This window comes from Nicotiana sylvestris, chromosome 1 (assembly GCF_000393655.2).
Source record: "Nicotiana sylvestris chromosome 1, ASM39365v2, whole genome shotgun sequence".
NCBI lineage: Eukaryota > Viridiplantae > Streptophyta > Magnoliopsida > Solanales > Solanaceae > Nicotiana > Nicotiana sylvestris.
This window is the reverse complement of record NC_091057.1, coordinates 181,888,832-181,907,397: the sequence shown is the minus strand read 5'-3', so window position 1 is coordinate 181,907,397 and position 18,566 is coordinate 181,888,832. Positions and strand designations below refer to the sequence as shown.

At 39.1% G+C, this 18,566-nt stretch overlaps 1 long non-coding RNA gene across 1 annotated transcript; it reads left to right on the top strand.

Annotated features, from left to right (window-relative positions):
- The first annotated feature begins 10,074 nt into the window (after positions 1-10,074).
- Positions 10,075-18,566, top strand: LOC138881172 (uncharacterized). The gene is made up of 3 exons (XR_011403379.1): positions 10,075-10,381; positions 10,457-10,552; positions 17,897-18,566. It is a non-coding gene; the product is annotated as an uncharacterized lncRNA (long non-coding RNA).

Sequence of the window (18,566 nt, the reverse complement as noted above, 5' to 3'; positions counted from 1 at the left end):
GAATCGGGATCTGAAGGTTCCAGTAGGTTCGTATGGTGATTTCAGACTTGGGCGTATGTCCGGATCGGGTTTTGGAGGACCCGGGGGCGTTTTGGCGCCTATTGTGGATGTTAGAATTTTGGAAGAAATTTCATAAGTTTGGGTTGAAGTGCATTTCAGTGTTATCGATGTCCGTTTGGGATTCCGAGTCAGGGAATAGCCCCGTATGGTGATTCTAGTATTGGGAGCGCGATCGAAATTGAATTCGGAGGCCCGTAAGTCATTTTGGAGTCATTTGGCTAAAGATAGAAATTTAAAGATTTTTGGGAAGTTTGACCGAGATTTGAGTTTTTGATATCGGGATCGAATTTCGATTCTGGAAGTTGGAGTAGGTCCGCAATGACGAATATGACTTATGTGCAAAATTTAAGGTCAATTCGACGTGATTTGATAGATTTAAACACTGAAAGTTGAAGTTTGAAGTTCTAAGTTCATTAAACTTAAATCGGGTTGCGATTCGTGATTTCGATGTTAATTGAGGTTATTTCAAGGCTCGACTAAGTTCGAATGAGGTACTAGGACTGGTTGGTAGGTTTGATTGAGGTCCCGAGGGCTTCGGGCGTGTTTCGGATGCTCAACGGGTAGATTCTTGCCTTGTGAGGATTGTTGGTTTTCTGGTATGAGTACAGCAGGTTTTTACTCAATGTGATCGCATGAGAGGGTCTGCGATCGCATAGAGCAAGAGTTGGAGGCAGCTGGTATTGGCTTATGCGATCGCAAGGTTGTTTATGCGATCACGTAAAGGAAGAAATTGGAGACTGTTGGCTTTGGCTTATGCGATCGCAGGGGTATGTATGTGATCCCATTGTGCAAGAATTTGGAGGCCTTGGGTTTGGCTTATGAGATCGCGGAGCATTGGCCCTAAGAAGGGTTGCCTCGGCAGTGAAGTGTTTTAAAACGGGGTTTGACTCATTTTTATCTCAAATCTTTCATGGGAGCCAATTTTGGAGCAACTTTGGAGTGCCATTTTCATCACCAAGCAAGAGGTAAGTGATTTCTACTAATTTTAAGTAAATAAAAGGTTTATATATGGATTTAGACAAGGAAATTTGTAGAAATTTTGGGATTTTGAGGAAGACCTAGAAAATTCGTATTTTTAGATTTTGACAACGATTTTTGGTATGAAATTAAGAGAAAATCATATATTTGAGTTCGTGAGTTCATGGGTAAGCTTTATCTTCGAAAAATTTCGGAATCCGGGCACTTGGGCCCGAGGGCAATTTTGTCAACTTTTCGCTCGGGGTTAGGAATTGTTATAAATTGGATTATAATGAGTAATTGAACATATATTAATGGATTTGCATAATTATTGGCTAGTTTTGGAGCATTGTGCATCGATTCGAGTCCTCGGAAGAGCGTGGAATGCCGGTTATGGATCTTCGGAGCGAGGTGAGTCTCCTTTCTAACTTTGTAAGAGGGAATTGTCCCCATAGGTGAATTAATTGGATTTGTGCTCCTATTTGTGGGGGCTACATACGTGCGAGGTGACGAGAGCCCGTGCGTAGCTACTATTATGTTTAAGTCCGGGTAGTCTAGGACCCAAAAGCATGCTATACTTGGAATATATAATCTTATTGACAGTTGAATAGTTTAAATCTTATCGAATTGATAAATGAATTTCTAAAAGGATTAAACTTCATTTTATAAAATTGTTAAAAGATAATTGGCTTTTCTTTGGATAATTATTCCATGTTGACTTCTTGATTGACTGTTTGTATGTGTTTAATTTCGGAACGGGCCGAACGCCGCGGTAGATTAAATAGATGCATCTATGGTTCGCGTCGTTCGACCCTCGGCAATGCACATTTTACATTTATGTTGGATCGGGCCGAACGATCTCGGCATGATATGCGCATGTTTGTATTGTTGCTTGAGATTTATAAATGTTGACATTTGCCTTTCTTGGCCGGAGATAAATTGATAAAGATAATGAAAAGTAAATCTTTGGAAATCCATTAGTATTTGGGAAGTTATTTACCTGCTATCTGGATTTATGAATTATAATTGTTGTTTTAATAAAATTCTCTGATCTTCTCACGTTTTACTATATTATCATTGGACCACTAGTAAGTGTCGAAGTCGACTTCTCGTCTCTACTTCTTCGAGATTAGACGGGATACTCATTGGGTACACGTTGTTTTCGTACTCATACTACACTTGTTGTGCATTTTTTTACACACGTCCATATGTGGCTAGTGGCTTAGTGGCATAGCAGCATGGTTGATATGAAGACTTAGGTGAGCTGCAATTATCGAGACGACCCGCATCCAACAGAGTCCCCTTTAGAGGATGGTAATGTATCTTCATTTCTGTCCACTTGTATTCCGGACTGTATTTTATTTTATTCCCTAGTAAATGCTCATGCACTTATGGCACATGGTTCTCGGATGACCACGGGATTTTTCAGTAGTTAAATTTGTAAAGACATCCTCATTTATCCAGCGAATTTTATTATTTATTATTTATTTGCTTAAGGGAAATGATTTCAAAATAATAAAAAAATGAGAAATTGCTAGTAAATGGTAGTTTTCTTGCCTAACAGTGTTGTCCGGCGCCATCACGACCCTTAGTGAATTTTGGGTCGTGATAACATGGTATCAGAGCACTAGGTTCCCTTAGGTCTCATGAGTCATGAGCAAGTCTAGTAGAGTCTCGCGGATCAATACAGAGACATCTGTACTTATCTTCGGGAGGCTACAGGGCTGTTAGGAGTACTTCCCTTCTTGATTCCTCATCGTGCGATTTGATTCCTTGAGGCTTATGCCCTTGTTTCATTCCTACTCGATCTTACGCGACACGAACCGCTGGTTATAAATCGAGAATTGAAGGATTGTAATGGCACTACAGATGTGGTGCGAGATGTTTCTCCCGGTATTCTTGATTGGGCTATTGTCGTTGCCTTGCAGGAGGATATCTTGTCATTTCAGCTCAGTAACAGTATTCCTGAGAGGTTTGAGACTATGCACAGATCGCTATGATTGTTCATGATTGGTTATCGCATAGTATTGACTTGATGGTAAGATACTTGCCTATGTGTTGGGGCGGTGAATAATTTGAAAGGAAGTCTACTCAATGCATGATTCAGAGATATGATATTTCATTTTCGGCAAAGGAAAAGCAATTGGACTATGAATGTCCAAATTTGGGGTAATGGAGTAACGAGACTTGGTATTTTCGACCGTGGTGAAATCTTCATCTGCGATGTAGTGTTGTCGTCCTCAATTGTATGTGTTAAGTTCTCCGGTGTTATGGTCTTCTGCAATTCGCCCTTGGGGTAGGATATTGTGAAATAATATTGGATAAACGATGGTGGGATATCGCGGGGTGGGGTGGTTCAGGATTGAATCGGTGTTTCTAATATCGACGACTCGAGAAAGATGATCTCCGGAAAGGTTTAGTTAGTAGCGATTTGTGGGTTCAAGTGTTACGAAGATAGATTTTTATTTAAGGCAACAACTTAATGGCAAAGGATGAGGAAGGACATGTGGGGAGTGTCAGGCGGTGGTTAAAATTTTTAGAAGGCCAAGTATAAGAAGCAAGGGTCGAGTAGTTGATTAAAGGGGTGAGTTCTGCCAAAGTGGAAGAGTGGCGGAGTTGCATATGGGCTTGGTAGTAGGATGACTATGCACCTTGAGGAGAGTTTGGAATGATTTGGGAATTTTAGAGATTGGTGATTGGAGCCTATAGATTTAATTTGGAGTATGGGTTATTATGCGATAGGAGATTTGATATAACGGAAATGAGCTGCTTGAAATGAAGAAGGATACAACATAACTTTGAATTGGAAGGATGTTGCCGCACATCTAATTGGTGTCCACGAGGGGTGAATGGACTTGTGCAGCTAGAGAGTGAGATCGGACTCAAGATGGATTATTGATGTCGTAGTAATTGTACCCCGTGCAACAGCGTTGGAAAATGTCGGAAAGTGATTTCCACAAGTGGGTTATTCCTTGTGAGTAGGTTAGTGGTCGTGTGGTTGGCGAAGCTTCTGCAGAGGATTTTACTGGCCATTTCGGTAAGAGATCGAATATGTGAATGTTGATGAAAATTCAGGGTATTCATGAAGTGCTAATGGAACGATTTCAAGGAATCTGGCAGTTTAATTGCGTGAGGTCATGTCAATAAGAGATAAAGAATCTTGGTGAATTTCAGAGGTGTGTCATAGTGGCTTAAAGCTAAGTGGGAGAGTCCCACCGCCTATGATTGGGTTGCATGGTTAACTACTTGCGAGGTTTCTGGTTATTAGCATATTGATGGGTTATTTCAGCTATGGAAAAAGGACATAAGTGGTAATTTGAGCAAAGGGATTGTTAAAGGTATTCTATGGTTAGCCTTATTGGCTCATGTTCAGACTTGGGGAAGGATTCATAATTTATGCCTTGTACAGATGCGGGTTTCAAGGAAAGTGATTTTGTCGGGTGCTTCATCGAGAGGGTATTCATGTGCTAGAAGATTCATGGAGTAGATTATATTCGGGGCCAAGTCAGAGCGGGTGGCTCTTAACAACGGTCCTGGTGGATTCAAAGTGATAAAATGTGGTACCTGATGATTTCGAGCTTATAGGTACGGTTAAGGATCAAGCTTTGTAGCAGCTTATGAGAAGAGGCCCAGAATGTTCTATGATATTTTGACTTGCAGTGCTGCATTTGGGAGGAAAATGAGAAAGGACTTCGGATTCATAGAGAGATTATCAGAATAGGCGTACCAGTTGAGGATGCGAATGTGTGCACAAGGGAGGTATGAAATAGTTCGTGGAATTGGAGATAGCGTGGTCTCGTGATTCAAGGTCACTCGGGATGAGTGCGGATGGGGTGTATTATGTGTTGAATGGAGTTATTATTATTTCTAAGGCAATCAAAGATAAATTGGAAGAAAATAGATTGATTAGCCATAGTTGAATTGGCATATTGGTGGTAGTGATCAGTTCCTGCAACGGGACCAAGTTATGCAAGCAATTTGTGACGGTACTTGTGAGGTAATTGATGTTATTCAGAAGTATTCTACTGTTATGGCCTATTATGTATAGGAGGATCCCATAAGGGCTATGGTGGCTTAGTCCACTACTTAGAGATTTGCATATTCTACGGTTATGAGAATTTACCTGTGTGTTTCTATAGTTCTCCTGGAGTGAGTTTATTGAAAAGTTTTTATATGATGAAGTGTTGATCTATTAGTGATTCCGGAGTGATGATAAAAAACGTGTTCTATCGTATATTGGCATTTTGAGTGCAGTGAGTAGTATGGAATTTGAAGTGAGGATCAAGGTTGCAGTTCGGTGTTGACAAGGATGTCACGAGCTCGGATGAGCAGAAAATGAGTTTCGATGTTTAAGGTAAGTTGGTATTGTCTTCAGCGTCACCTGAGATCGGTATGTTGTGAAAAAGGCTTTGCATCCTGGTTAAGGATTCTTGATCGCTTTTCAGCGTTAGTACGGCTGGTGGTTTGGATGCACAGACCAGTTATCTGTTACGGAAGGTTATGGGAGCATGCCCCACGGGAAGGTTGTATAAGTGAGGCATGTAGTCACTTGATTTGTTAAAGAGTTGAACCAAGTATGAAGGTTGTGGTGATGTTGTTAAATTGAGAATTGATGCCTGGAGGGCACTCGGTTTATTGGGTTGTGGATTGCGGAGGATTACTCCGGTTATGATGGTTGTTCTTGTGTATTATGAGAAAAGCAGAGTTATTATGGACCTTTGAAAGGTTATTAGCTTAGTTCAGTGTGATCAGAATCAGCTTGAGGTCTGTGGATGGATCTAAATGTGAATATGGGCTCAACATCAGGCTAGATGTGTTCATTTCAGCAATGCACTCTTTATGGAAGAGTAGTCAGGGTACTATTTCATCGTCAGCTATTTCATGTAATGATATATTGCGCATATGAGTTGCGAGACGGCTTGGTGAATTTCTTATGTGTTGAGGTTCCGTGCAGAGGTGATGTTATATGAGCAAGATGGATCTCGAGATTCAGATCGTATATCGCACCTCAGTTGTGCTTGAGTTTTGTAGCCTATGGCGCTATATGTCTCCCTAGGGATGCACTTAGCGTGCTTGTGACTGATATTCAGTATTGTGTTGTAATGAGCAATTTAGCTCAGTGTGTATCTCCTTATGTGAGTTTTATGTGTGGATTGAGTGGCACGCCACCACGGGTATGTTATTTGGATCGAGTTACGCGCCGCAACAGTGTGATGTTGAGTACAATTACCTATGTATGTTTTTATGTGTTTTGTTTTTTATTTTTTTGAGGAAAACTCATATTAGCTGTATGAGTGAGTAGTCCCTTCCAGATTTCGTTTTCATTTTGAATAGTGTACGAATTGGTAGCCTATTGGCACATTGTGGCATCATATGAGACTTTTGGTCATGTCTGAGTGATTTATTTGCTGAGCAGTTCGTTCTAGGTGAGGCGAGATTATTGGATCTAAGATCAGTGCAATCGGATTATATGAAGAATATTAAAGGGCAAATACCATTATTTGGTTCAGAATGAGGTGATGATTCTTGTCAGGGGTATAAACTCAATGAATTATTGACTCGGCAGTTGGTTATGAATTTCTACGTGCATCTTCCGTCATTATGGTATTGTAAAAGTGAGAGCAATATGTATATGGGTCGTGAGATGCATTAGGAGCATCAGATTCGTGGAATTTCGGCTAATTATGATCAGAGGATATTATTATAGTTGTGTGAGTTGTGCAGGGCATAGTGTGAATTCAGCAAAGGTATGCAATCTTGTATCGGTGCATCATGGGGTGATTAATGCGGTGTTCATATGTTGAAAGCAATGGCAGAGAGTTCCGGATGTTGGAACTGGGCTCTAAGCTTATTTGCTTGAATAAAAGAGAACATCTTCAGATTTGCTCGAGCTAATATGCTCAACCGAGTTGTGGTAGCACGGGTAGGTGCACGAGGTGTTAAACAACGATTTTAGACAACTCCAGCGTAGTTCTTAGCATGTTCGAGGACGAAAGTATGTTTAAGTGGGAGAGAATGTAATGACCCAACCGGTCATTTTGAGCTCTAGCACGTTGTTCAGCGGTTTGAGGCCATGAACAGCTTCACTTCAGGTATTATAACTTGTACGCATGGTCGTAATTGAATTCCGGAGTTGATTTGGAAAGTGAATTCTCATTTCGGAAGCTTTAAGTTGAAAGAGTTGACTAATATTGGATTTTAGAGTAAACGACCTAGAAATCGAGATCTAAAGGTACCAGTAGGTTCGTATGGTGATTTCGGACTTGGGCGTATGCCCGGATAGGGTTTTGGAGGACTTGGGAGCATTTTGGAGCCTATTGTGGAAGTTAGCATTTTGAAAGAAATTTCATAAGTTTGGGTTAAAGTGCATTTCAGTGTTATCGATTTCCGTTTGGGATTCCGAGTCTGAGAATAGCCCCGTATGGTGATTCTGGTATTGGGAGCGCGATCGGAAGTGAATTCGGAGGTCCATAAGTCATTTTGGAATCATTTGGCTAAAGATAGAAATTTAAAGGTTTTTGGGAAGTTTGACCGAGAGTTAACTTTATGATATCAGGGTCAGATTTTGATTCTGGAAGTTGGAGTAGGTCCGTAATGGCGAATATGACTTGTGTGCAAAATTTGAGGTCAATCGGACGTGATTTGATAGGTTTAAACACCGAAAGTTGAAGTTTGAAGTTCTAAGTTCATTAAACTTGAATCGGGTTGCGATTCGTGATTTCGATGTTGTTTGAGGTGATTTCAAGGCTCGACTAAGTTCGAATGAGGTATTAGGACTGGTTGGTAGGTTTGGTTGAGGTCCCGGGGGCCTCGGGCGTGTTTCGGATGCTCAACAGGTCGATTTTTGCCTTGTGAGGATTGCTGGTTTTCTGGTATGAGTGCAACAGGTTTTTACTATATGCGATCACGTGAGAGGGTCTGCGATCGCATAGAGCAAGAGTTGGAGGCAGCTGGTATTGGCTTATGCGATCGTAGGGGTGTTTGTGCGATCGCATAAAGGAAGAAATTGAAGGATGTTGGCTTTGGCTTATGCGATCACAGGGGTATGTATGCGATCACATTGTGCAAGAATTTGGAGGCCCTGGGTTTGGCTTATGCGATCGTGGAGCATTGGTTGCGATCGCATAGAAGGATCGCCTGGGCAGTGAAGTGTTTTAAAACGGGTTTTGGCTCATTTTTATCTCAAATCTTTCATGGGAGCCAATTTTGAAGCAACCTTGGAGTGCCATTTTCATCGCCAAGTAGGGGGTAAGTGATTTCTACTAGTTTTAAGTAAATACAAGGTTTATATATGGATTTAGACAAGAAAATTTGTAGAAATTTTGGGATTTTGAGGAAGACCTAGAAAATTCGTATTCTTGGATTTTAACAACAATTTTGGGTATGAAATTAAGAGAAAATCATATATTTGAGTTCATGAGTTCATGGGTAAATTTTATCTTTGAAAATTTTCGAAATCGGCGCAAGTGGGCCCGAGGGCAATTTTGTCAACTTTTCGCTTGGGGTTAGGAATTGTTATAAATTGGATTGTAATGAGTAATTGAACATATATTAATGGATTTGCATAATTATTGGCTAGTTTTGGAGCATTATGCATCGATTCGAGTTCTAGGAAGAGCGTGAAATACCGATTATGGATCTTCGGAGCGAGGTGAGTCTCCTTTCTAACCTTGTAAGAGGGAATTGTCCCCATAGGCAAATTAATTGGATTTGTGCTCCTATTTATGGGGGCTACGTATGCGCGAGGTGACGAGAGCCCGTGCATAGCTACTATTATGTTTAAGTTCGGGTAGTCTAGGACCCAAAAGCATGCTATACTTGGAATAATAGTAATCTTATTGATAGTTGAATTGCTTAACTCTTATCGAATTTATAAATGAATTTCTAAAAGGATTAAACTTGATTTTATAAAATTGTTAAAAGATAATTGGCTTTTCTTTGGATAATTGTTCCCTGTTGGCTTCTTGATTGACTGTCTGTATGTGTTTAATTTCGAAACGAGCCGAACGCCTCGGTAGATTAAATAAATGCATCTATGGTTCGTACCGTTCGACCCTCGGTAGTGCTCATTTTACATTTATGTTGGATCGGGCCGTACGACCTCGGCATGATATGCACATGTTTGTATTGTTGCTTGAGATTTATAAATATTGACATTTGCCTTTCCTGGCCGGAGATAAATTGATAAAGATAATGAAAAGTAAATCTTTGGAAATCCATTAGTATTTAGGAAGTTATTTACCTGCTATCTGGATTTATGAATTATAATTGTTATTTTAATAAAATTTCCTAATCTCCTCACATTTTTACTATATTATCATTGGACCACTAGTAAGTGTCGAAGTCGACCTCTCATCTCTACTTCTTCGAGATTAGACGAGATACTCATTGGGTACACGTTGTTTTCGTACTCATACTTCACTTGCTGTGCATTTTTGTTGCATAGGTCCATATGTGGCTAGTGGCTTAGCGGTATGGTTGATATGGAGACTTAGGTAAGCTGCAATTATCGAGACGACCGCAGCCAACAGAGTCCCCTTCAAAGTATGGTACTGTATCTTCATTTCTGTCCACTTGTATTCCGGACAGTTACTGTATTTTATTTCATTCCCTAGTAAATGCTCATGTACTTGTGACACCGGGTTCTGGGATGATCACATGATTTTTCAGTACTTAAATTTGTAAAGACATCCTCATTTATCCAACAGAGTTTATTATTTATTATTTATTTGCTTAAAGGAAATGATTTAAAAATAAAAAAAAATAAGAAATTGCTAGTAAATGGTAGTTGGCTTGCGTGACAATGGTGTCCGGCGCCATCACGACCCTTAGTGAATTTTGTATCGTAACATTGATTGTTTCAAAAAATGGAACTTTTCGTTATTACAGAATAATAAATTTAACAATACAATACTATACAATCAATTTTAACTAAACAATCAAAACAAACATTGTTTTGGAATAAAAATCCAAACAAGTAAAAGGGAGTAGGCACCATCCAGCTTCCGCAATGGCGCAACCTTGTTCAACGCCGCGGAAATTCAAATACGGCCGCCTCACTTACATTTAAAATGGGATCACTTTATCAGTACTACATATATCGTATTATCCAAACACAATCTCACACAAATTGCAAAAGCAACAAAGTCATGGAAACGGTTATGGAGGGAGAAGAGTAGAATTGGAGAGAAGTGAAGCTTCCTGTCCTCATGCACAGTGTCAGAGCCGAAACTCGAGAGAGAAATCGGCGAACGACGTCGCAATAGATCACCGTCCTAACAGCAAACATGCTTTTGATTGGGACATTACTCACCTTTACCGTCTCGCCGATACACTTCATTTCATATCATTCACGCCGTCTCCAGTTAGATTCACATCCTTAATTTCCGTTTGAATAACCGATTGCTCGTAATAATTGTTAATCTAGAGCTCCATTTAGTCTAATTTTGTTTCAGGTCTGAGAAATGAGATTGTCTATGAGACTACACAGGCACTCATGGAGAAGCTCGTTGTCGAAGCTTTAGAGGTTGCTCTGGTCAGTCTCTCTCTCTCTCTCTCTCTCTCTCTTTTCGGTTGCTTTAAGAATTAGGCTATGATTAATAATTTTGCGTTATGTATTATCAGATGTTATGTATTAGTATTAAAATTTGCGTATACAGTGTATTATCAAAAAAATTACTACTTAGTTTGATTTTTAATTGGATTAAGATTTGTACTAATAACACCCTGGCCTATGTTAAATTTATCTAATCTGGTATTGATTTTATGATCATATATGATAAGAATGATTAATATAATACAATTGAAAATTAATTTTTTTGATTAGTCTAAATTTTTAATCATCTTAGACATGCACTTCTCACGACTCTCGTCCTCAACCTGATGCATGCAAATATTAAATTGGTATACTTCTCTTATAAACCATGGTTGTAACTTGTAATGACAAAGGCATGATTACATGTTGCGATAACATTTTCTGGGAAAAAAATGAACCACTTCACATTTAAACGTTCTCACTAGATTAAAGATAAGTCATTTTTTCTGTGCAGCATGGAAGATGTATGCTGAATTTTTTAGAAAATGAACCTTCAAGGACCCTTGACAATTAGGATAAGAAACAATGGTTCCTTGGAGAATTTTCTAGTTCAATGAGCAAGGAATAATTCGTTGGAGGAAATATACATGTATGATTTTCAGGACTGAACTTTGATGGGGTGGAATTTCTTACTCACCTGCGATCCCTTTCTCCCTTGCTGGCCACTAATCCTAGAAGTTAAACACATTGTTGGGAAATCTTTTATTACAAAATTTGAGTATTATCATTCTGATTGTCGCTTGTTCTTTTGCCTGATGTAATCATTCAAGTAATTAGAAATAAATGTTGTCTTCTTAACTTTCACCAAATTGATGTACTGAGGAGCTCGATCGAACAGCATTGAGAAGAGATAACGAGAGAAGCGTAGAGAGGTTAACTAGTGACAATGAACAAATATCCAGCTATTTATACTAAAGGCTAATCATAACTAACTCTAACTAAATCTTGTTAACTTAACTGACTGAATACACCCACAGTTAGTCAATTCCTTACATGTCTAAAAACCAATATTCGAATATATGAAGAGTTACTATTCGCTTTGAATGTGGTACTTAAGCAGATGATACATGGCTAATAGATAGTTAACCTGAAGGACATGCTGTTGTATAATTGATCGTGAGAATTTTACTTTGCAACTTCTCTCTTGATTAGGCATTCTATGATTGGTTCCTGTATACTATCATGGCAATGAAAGCTTACCTGTCATTAATATTGCAGCGTGAAATGTTCTATAAATGCATAACTTGATTGAGTTGATGCACATCTTTATAATCAATAAGTTTGGATGAAGTAGATGGATTGAGGCTGAGAAAGTGTACTACTGTGTTTGGGATGCACCTTTCTACTTATGCTTCTTCTTTTGGGGATCGAGTGTAGTCTAAAGTTGTGGAGGAAAGCATTTTCGTATGAAAATGTGGAACTTGCAGTGCCCAGTTGGGCATAATTAAGATGAAGTTATGGAAGTCGCAATTCCCCAGTTTGTTGTCCATTGTTATCATTGAGAATCAATGCTAGTCCACTGAGATTTCTGCCCCTGACTGAGACGTGGTCCTAAGGTCTTAAAGATTTCCAGAAATTTATCTGATTGTTGCCTGACTGACGCACATATCGTTAATTTTCTAAATTTCAAGTTATTTCATGCATGATACGGTATTCCTATGTGTTGCGGAAGCCAAATGTATAGAGTGTGAATAAGTCACAACTACTATACCAAAAATTATGACAACCACCAAATAATAAATAAGACAATAAAGCAATAATAAAGGGAACACCAGAATTTACGAGGTTCGGCTAATTTTGCCTACTCCTCGGACACAACCAAATATTTTATTCCACTCCAAAAATACAAGTGAAATAATACTAAAGAGAGAAGATACAAATGCCTTAAACAGATGAGAAGGCAAATGAGAGGTGTGTTTCAATCCTAAACATTAGGCCTTCTTTTATAGGGGAAAAATCCCCCCAAACTTAACTCCCAACCAATGTGGGACTTTGGCATTTTGCCAAACTTCAACAAATCTCCACCTTGGCAAAATTCCACATTTTCAATTCTCTCTCAATAACAAATTTTGGTTGTGTCTTCATCTTCAATCTTCAGTGTTCAACAATGTTGATCAAATCCAAACAATGTTGAAACTTGACCGCAGTCACCACCTTTGTCAGCATATCAGCAGGATTCTCTGTAGTATGAATTTTCTTCACCGTGACTCCACCTTCTTCTATGATTTCTCGTACGAAATGATACCGAACATCAATGTGCTTCGTCCTTGCATGATAAACTTGGTTCTTCGCTAATTGAATAGCACTTTGACTATCACAAAAAATTGTGATACCTTTTTGTTCAACACCAAGCTCCTTTAGCAATCCTTGAAGCCAAATTGCCTCTTTCACAGCATCTGTAATAGCCATGTACTCTGCCTCTGTTGTAGACAAAGCAACTGTTGACTGCAAAGTAGACTTCCAACTAACTGGTGCCTTTGCAAAAGTAAACACATAACCAGTAGTTGATCTTCGTTTGTCCATATCACCCGCAAAATCTGAGTCACAATATCCAACTACAAACTGATTGTCTTCCTGCTCAAAAACTAACCCGACATCTACAGTATTATGAATATACCGTAGAATCCACTTCACAGCTTGCCAATGCTCCTTCCCTGGATTGTGCATATATCTGCTAATAACTCCAACAGCTTGTGAAATGTCAGGCCTTGTGCAAACCATTGCATACATCAAGCTACCAACAGCATTTGCGTATGGTACCTTTGACATATACTCTCGTTCAGCTTCATCCATTGGCGACATAGTAGTACTTAGCTTAAAATGGGAAGCAAGTGGAGTACTAACTGGCTTAGTCTTGTCATCTATGCCAAAACGTTGAAGTACTCTCTTCAAATATTCCTTTTGAGATAAACAGAGTTTCTTTGAACGTCTATCTCTAATTATCTCCATGCCAAGAATTTTCTTTGCCTCACCCAAATCCTTCATCTCGAACTCCTTCTTCAGTTGAATCTTCAACTTATCAATTTCTTCCGAATTCTTGGAAGCTATCAACATATCATCAACATATAGGAGAAGATATACAAAGGAACCATCTTTAAGCTTGTGCAAATACACACAATGATCGTATTTGCTTCTCTTGTACCCTTGCCGTAACATAAACTCGTCAAATCGCTTGTACCATTGTCTAGAAGATTGTTTCAATCCGTACAACGATTTTTCAAGTTTGCACACCATATTTTCTTTTCCAGCAACTTTGAATCCTTCTGGCTGAGTCATGTAGATTTCCTCCTCCAAGTTTCCATGTAAAAACGCAGTTTTTACATCCATCTGAACTAGTTCCAAATCCAATTGTGCTACCAAAACCAACATAATTCTAATGGAGGAATGTTTTACAACTGGAGAAAACACTTCATTGTAATCAATTCCCTCCTTTTGAGCATATCCTTTGGCCACCAATCTTGCTTTGTAGCGAACATCTACTTGGTTAGGAAATCCTTCCTTCTTTGCAAATACCCATTTGCACCCAATTGCTTTCTTTCCCTTCGGGAGATTGGCCAATCTCCATGTATGATTCTGATGAAGGGACTGTATTTCATCATTCATGGCAATCCTCCACTTATCTTCTTCTGAACTTTGGACAGCGTCTTTATAAGTAGTAGGAACATCATCAGCTACAATTGAGGTTGCACAAGCAACCGTCTCTATGAGACGAACAGGTTTCGTTATTGTTCTTTTTGGCCTGCTGGTTGCTATTGATTCAAGTTGTTGTTGAGATTCCTGAGTTGGAATCTCCTCTACTGGCTCTCCTTCCAGAGGGTAATCTTCATTTGTTTCCTCCTCTGCTTCTTGTGTAGGAAAAATAAATTTTCCCTCAAACTCCACCTGCTTAGAAGCACCTTCATTTTGTTTGGTATCTTCTGTTACCTTATTTACCATAGCAAATTCATCAAAGGTAACATCTCTGCTGAATATTACTTTCTTTGTCATAGGGCACCATAAGCGATATCCTTTGACTCCAGAAGTAATTCCCATAAAAATAGCCTTCTTTGCCCTTGGATCCAATTTTGACTCCGTCACATGATAATATGCAGTTGAGCCAAACACGTGCAAAGAGTTATAATCTACAGCAGGTTTTCCGTACCATTTTTCAAATGGTGTTTTGCCATCAATAGCAGCAGATGGTAGACGATTAATGAGGTGACATGCATATGTAATTGCCTCAGCCCAAAATTCTTTGCCCAAGCCAGCATTGGACAACATACACCGTACCTTCTCCAGCAAGGTCCGGTTCATACGTTCTGCCACTCCATTCTGTTGTGGTGTATGTCTAACAGTGAAGTGTCGGACGATGCCATCATTTTCACAGACCTTATTGAAATGATCATTTTTGTATTCACCTCCATTGTCTGTGCGAATACACTTGATCCTCCTGCCTGTTTGATTCTCCACCATCGTCTTCCATTTGAGAAAAATTCCCAGCACTTCATCTTTGTTTTTCATTGTATACACCCACACTCTTCGAGAAAAATCATCAACAAAGGTTACAAAATAGTGCTTCCCACCCAATGAAGGTGTTTTGGAAGGACCCCAAACATCAGAGTGTACATAATCCAAAATGCCTTTAGTATTATGGATCGCTGTACCAAATTTAACCCTTGTCTGTTTCCCTTTGACACAATGCTCACAAAACTCCAAGTTGCAAGCCTTTACTCCTTTTAACAATCCTTGATCTGATAGAGTTTTCAAGGATTTTCCTCCAGCATGTCCCAAGCGCATGTGCCATAGCTTGGTTGCTTCTGCCTCTTTGTCGTCACTGGATGTTACTGTCGCTGTCCCAATAACTGTACTGCCACGATAGCGATACATATTATTATTCTTTCCGATTAGCCTTCATTACCACTAGTGCACCGGAGCATACTCTCATCACTCCATTTTCTGCAATGATTTTGAACCCTTTTGATTCTAGGGCTCCCACAGAGATGAGATTCTTCTTCAAATCCGGTACATATCGAACATCTATCAATGTTCTGATCATTCCATCATGGTTCCTTAATCGTATTGAACCAATGCCATATGAGGTAAGAGGGCTGTTATCCGCTGTGTGGATGACTCCATATTCTCCTTCTTGAAATTCCATGAACCAGTCCCTGTTGGGACACATATGATAGCTACAAGCCGAGTCCATCAACCATATGTCTGATGATGTTGATGACTCTGTTGTAACTAATGAGAAGTCTGAATCATCACAATCAGCTACATTTGAATCCATAATGGCCTTTCCATTGTTATGTTTGGCCTTATTCTTCAACTTCGGACAGTCTTTCTTCCAGTGCCCTTTTTCTCGACAAAAGGCACATTCATCTTTGCTGGGTCTGGATCTTGACTTGGATCTTCCCTTCTTTGTCCTCGTTTGATTTTGAGGACGACCCCTCACAAATAGTGCTTCTCCTTCTCCGCCCTTCTGTTTTTCTCGCTTTCTTTGTTCATAGCTGTACAAAGCCGAACAAACTTCTCTGAGAGAAACTTCGTCATTTCCATGGAGTAGAGTAGTTTCAAGGTGCTCGTACTCATCAGGAAGTGACGCCAACAACATCAAGGCCAAGTCACCATCATCATAAGTTGTATCCATATTTTGCAAATCTGTAACCAACTTATTGAAACTGGTGATATGTTCATTCATCGTGGTACCAGGAACATAGGTGAAGTGAAACAGTCTCTTCTTCATGTACAATTTATTTTGACTGTTTTTCTTCAAAAATTTATCCTCCAGTGCTTTCCATAATTTACTTGCAGAAGTTTCCTTTGTGTATGGATATTTCTGCTCTCTAGCAAGGTAGGATCGAATGGTACCGCAAGCAACACGGTTGATAATTCTCCAATCTTCTTCTCCAATAACATCTGGTTTCTTTTCTTCAATGGCCAGATCTAGCCCTTGTTGAAAAAGGACATCTAGAACCTCGCCTTGCCACATCCCAAAATGTCCGGACCCGTCAAATATTTCGACCGCAAATTTCGCATTTGACACAATTCTTGTCATAAGCGAAGATGCCAATGATGACGTATTGTTGACACTTGATGTAGATTCTTCTTGTTTATTGTCTCCCATCTTTGACACAAATATTATTTAATAGCTGACGACACAAATCAAGATTATTTCCTTTCTGGTGTGGAAGATCAGACTAAGCTGCAACCACAGAGCATACTCAGACAGAACCTTGACTCAGTTACCAAGATAAATCTTTTCTGATGTGGAAGATCAGACTATGCTGCAACCACAGAGCATACTTAGACAGTACCTTGGCTCTGATACCAATTGTTGCGGAAGCCAAATGTATAGAGTGTGAATAAGTCACAACTACTATACCAAAAATTATGACAACCACCAAATAATAAATAAGACAATAAAGCAATAATAAAGGGAACACCAGAATTTACGAGGTTCGGCTAATTTTGCCTACTCCTCGGACACAACCAAATATTTTATTCCACTCCAAAAATACAAGTGAAATAATACTAAAGAGAGAAGATACAAATGCCTTAAACAGATGAGAAGGCAAATGAGAGGTGTGTTTCAATCCTAAACATTAGGCCTTCTTTTATAGGGGAAAAATCCCCCCAAACTTAACTCCCAACCAATGTGTGACTTTGGCATTTTGCCAAACTTCAACACTATGCACGTTTTTGTGTTATGCAATAGTATCATAAGGAGTGTTTCCCTACATTTTCTTTCATATTTTTTTTGACGATTGGAAAGTATGCAAGTTTTAGTTCCTAGCACATATGGTGACTATTGTTTATGGATAAGCTTGTATCTAACTGTATTAGTTATTCCCGTGTCATGTGTAACTAGTGCAACATCTGTATTCCCACTTCTACTATGGAACACAATTGCCTTGTGTTTTTTTTTTTCACTTTAAAGCCTTTAAGCTTTGAAAGAAGGTCTTTTTCTTCACAGAAAGATGTAATGTAATACCCTGTAGAAGTTTGTTATCACCTTTGTTATTGTTGGTTTTATTGAGCTTGACCTCATATACAGCAGTAATCAAAATAGTTTTGGTTCCATTGATATAATCTCTAGGAATTGATAACACACTGAACTCATTAATCTTCTGTCGGTGAGTATTGTTTACACAACTGCAAGATATCATCCATCATAATAGTTCCTGGAAAATCTATAATGTTTACACTTTACACTATCACGTTCATTAGCTTTGGTTCCATGTTTCTTTTATGAAATCAAATAGTTGCAAAAATCTAAACTAGTTCAATCTATTGCCAAACCAGAGGCTAGGGAAGAATCTGTAATTTAATGGGACTTGCAAAGTTTGAGGAACTTACTCTGAAGTGGTGCCCATCCAAGGAATGCTACTTGCTGCGAGACAGTGGGAGCGGTATTACTGGTGGCAGGTTCTTCCTCTAAATGCCTATGCTTGTATGAAAAGCTTGTGCTATTTTATGTATTCAGTATTTAAATTTGTTTGAATGTAATACCAATTTTGTGAATGGTTGCTGAACACAGTGAAAAACCTCATCTACTTACACATTGGATATTGTTCCTAAGAGTTAGAAGGCTTACAATTTGTGCTGACACATTTCTGTCATAAAGATGTAACACACCACTTCTAGCCCCAAGAATCATATAAGCAGGAAAAACATAAAATAAGATCTATTTGACTAGCTCAATCAGAAGGAATCTAAACTATATATAATAATTGAAGGGGAGTCTTGGAGCAACGATAAAGTTGTCTCGACCTATAGGTCACGGGTTCGAGCCGTGGAATCAGTCGCTGATGATTGCATTAGGATAGACTGCCTACATTATAGACCCATGAACGCAAGATCGTGTACCAGGCTATTGAACGTAGAGATGCAAGTTCTTCAGTTGTTCACGGATTCTAGAGGATTACTTAAGAAATTGAGAGCTGGGGAAAGGGCATAAACATAAAGTGCTATG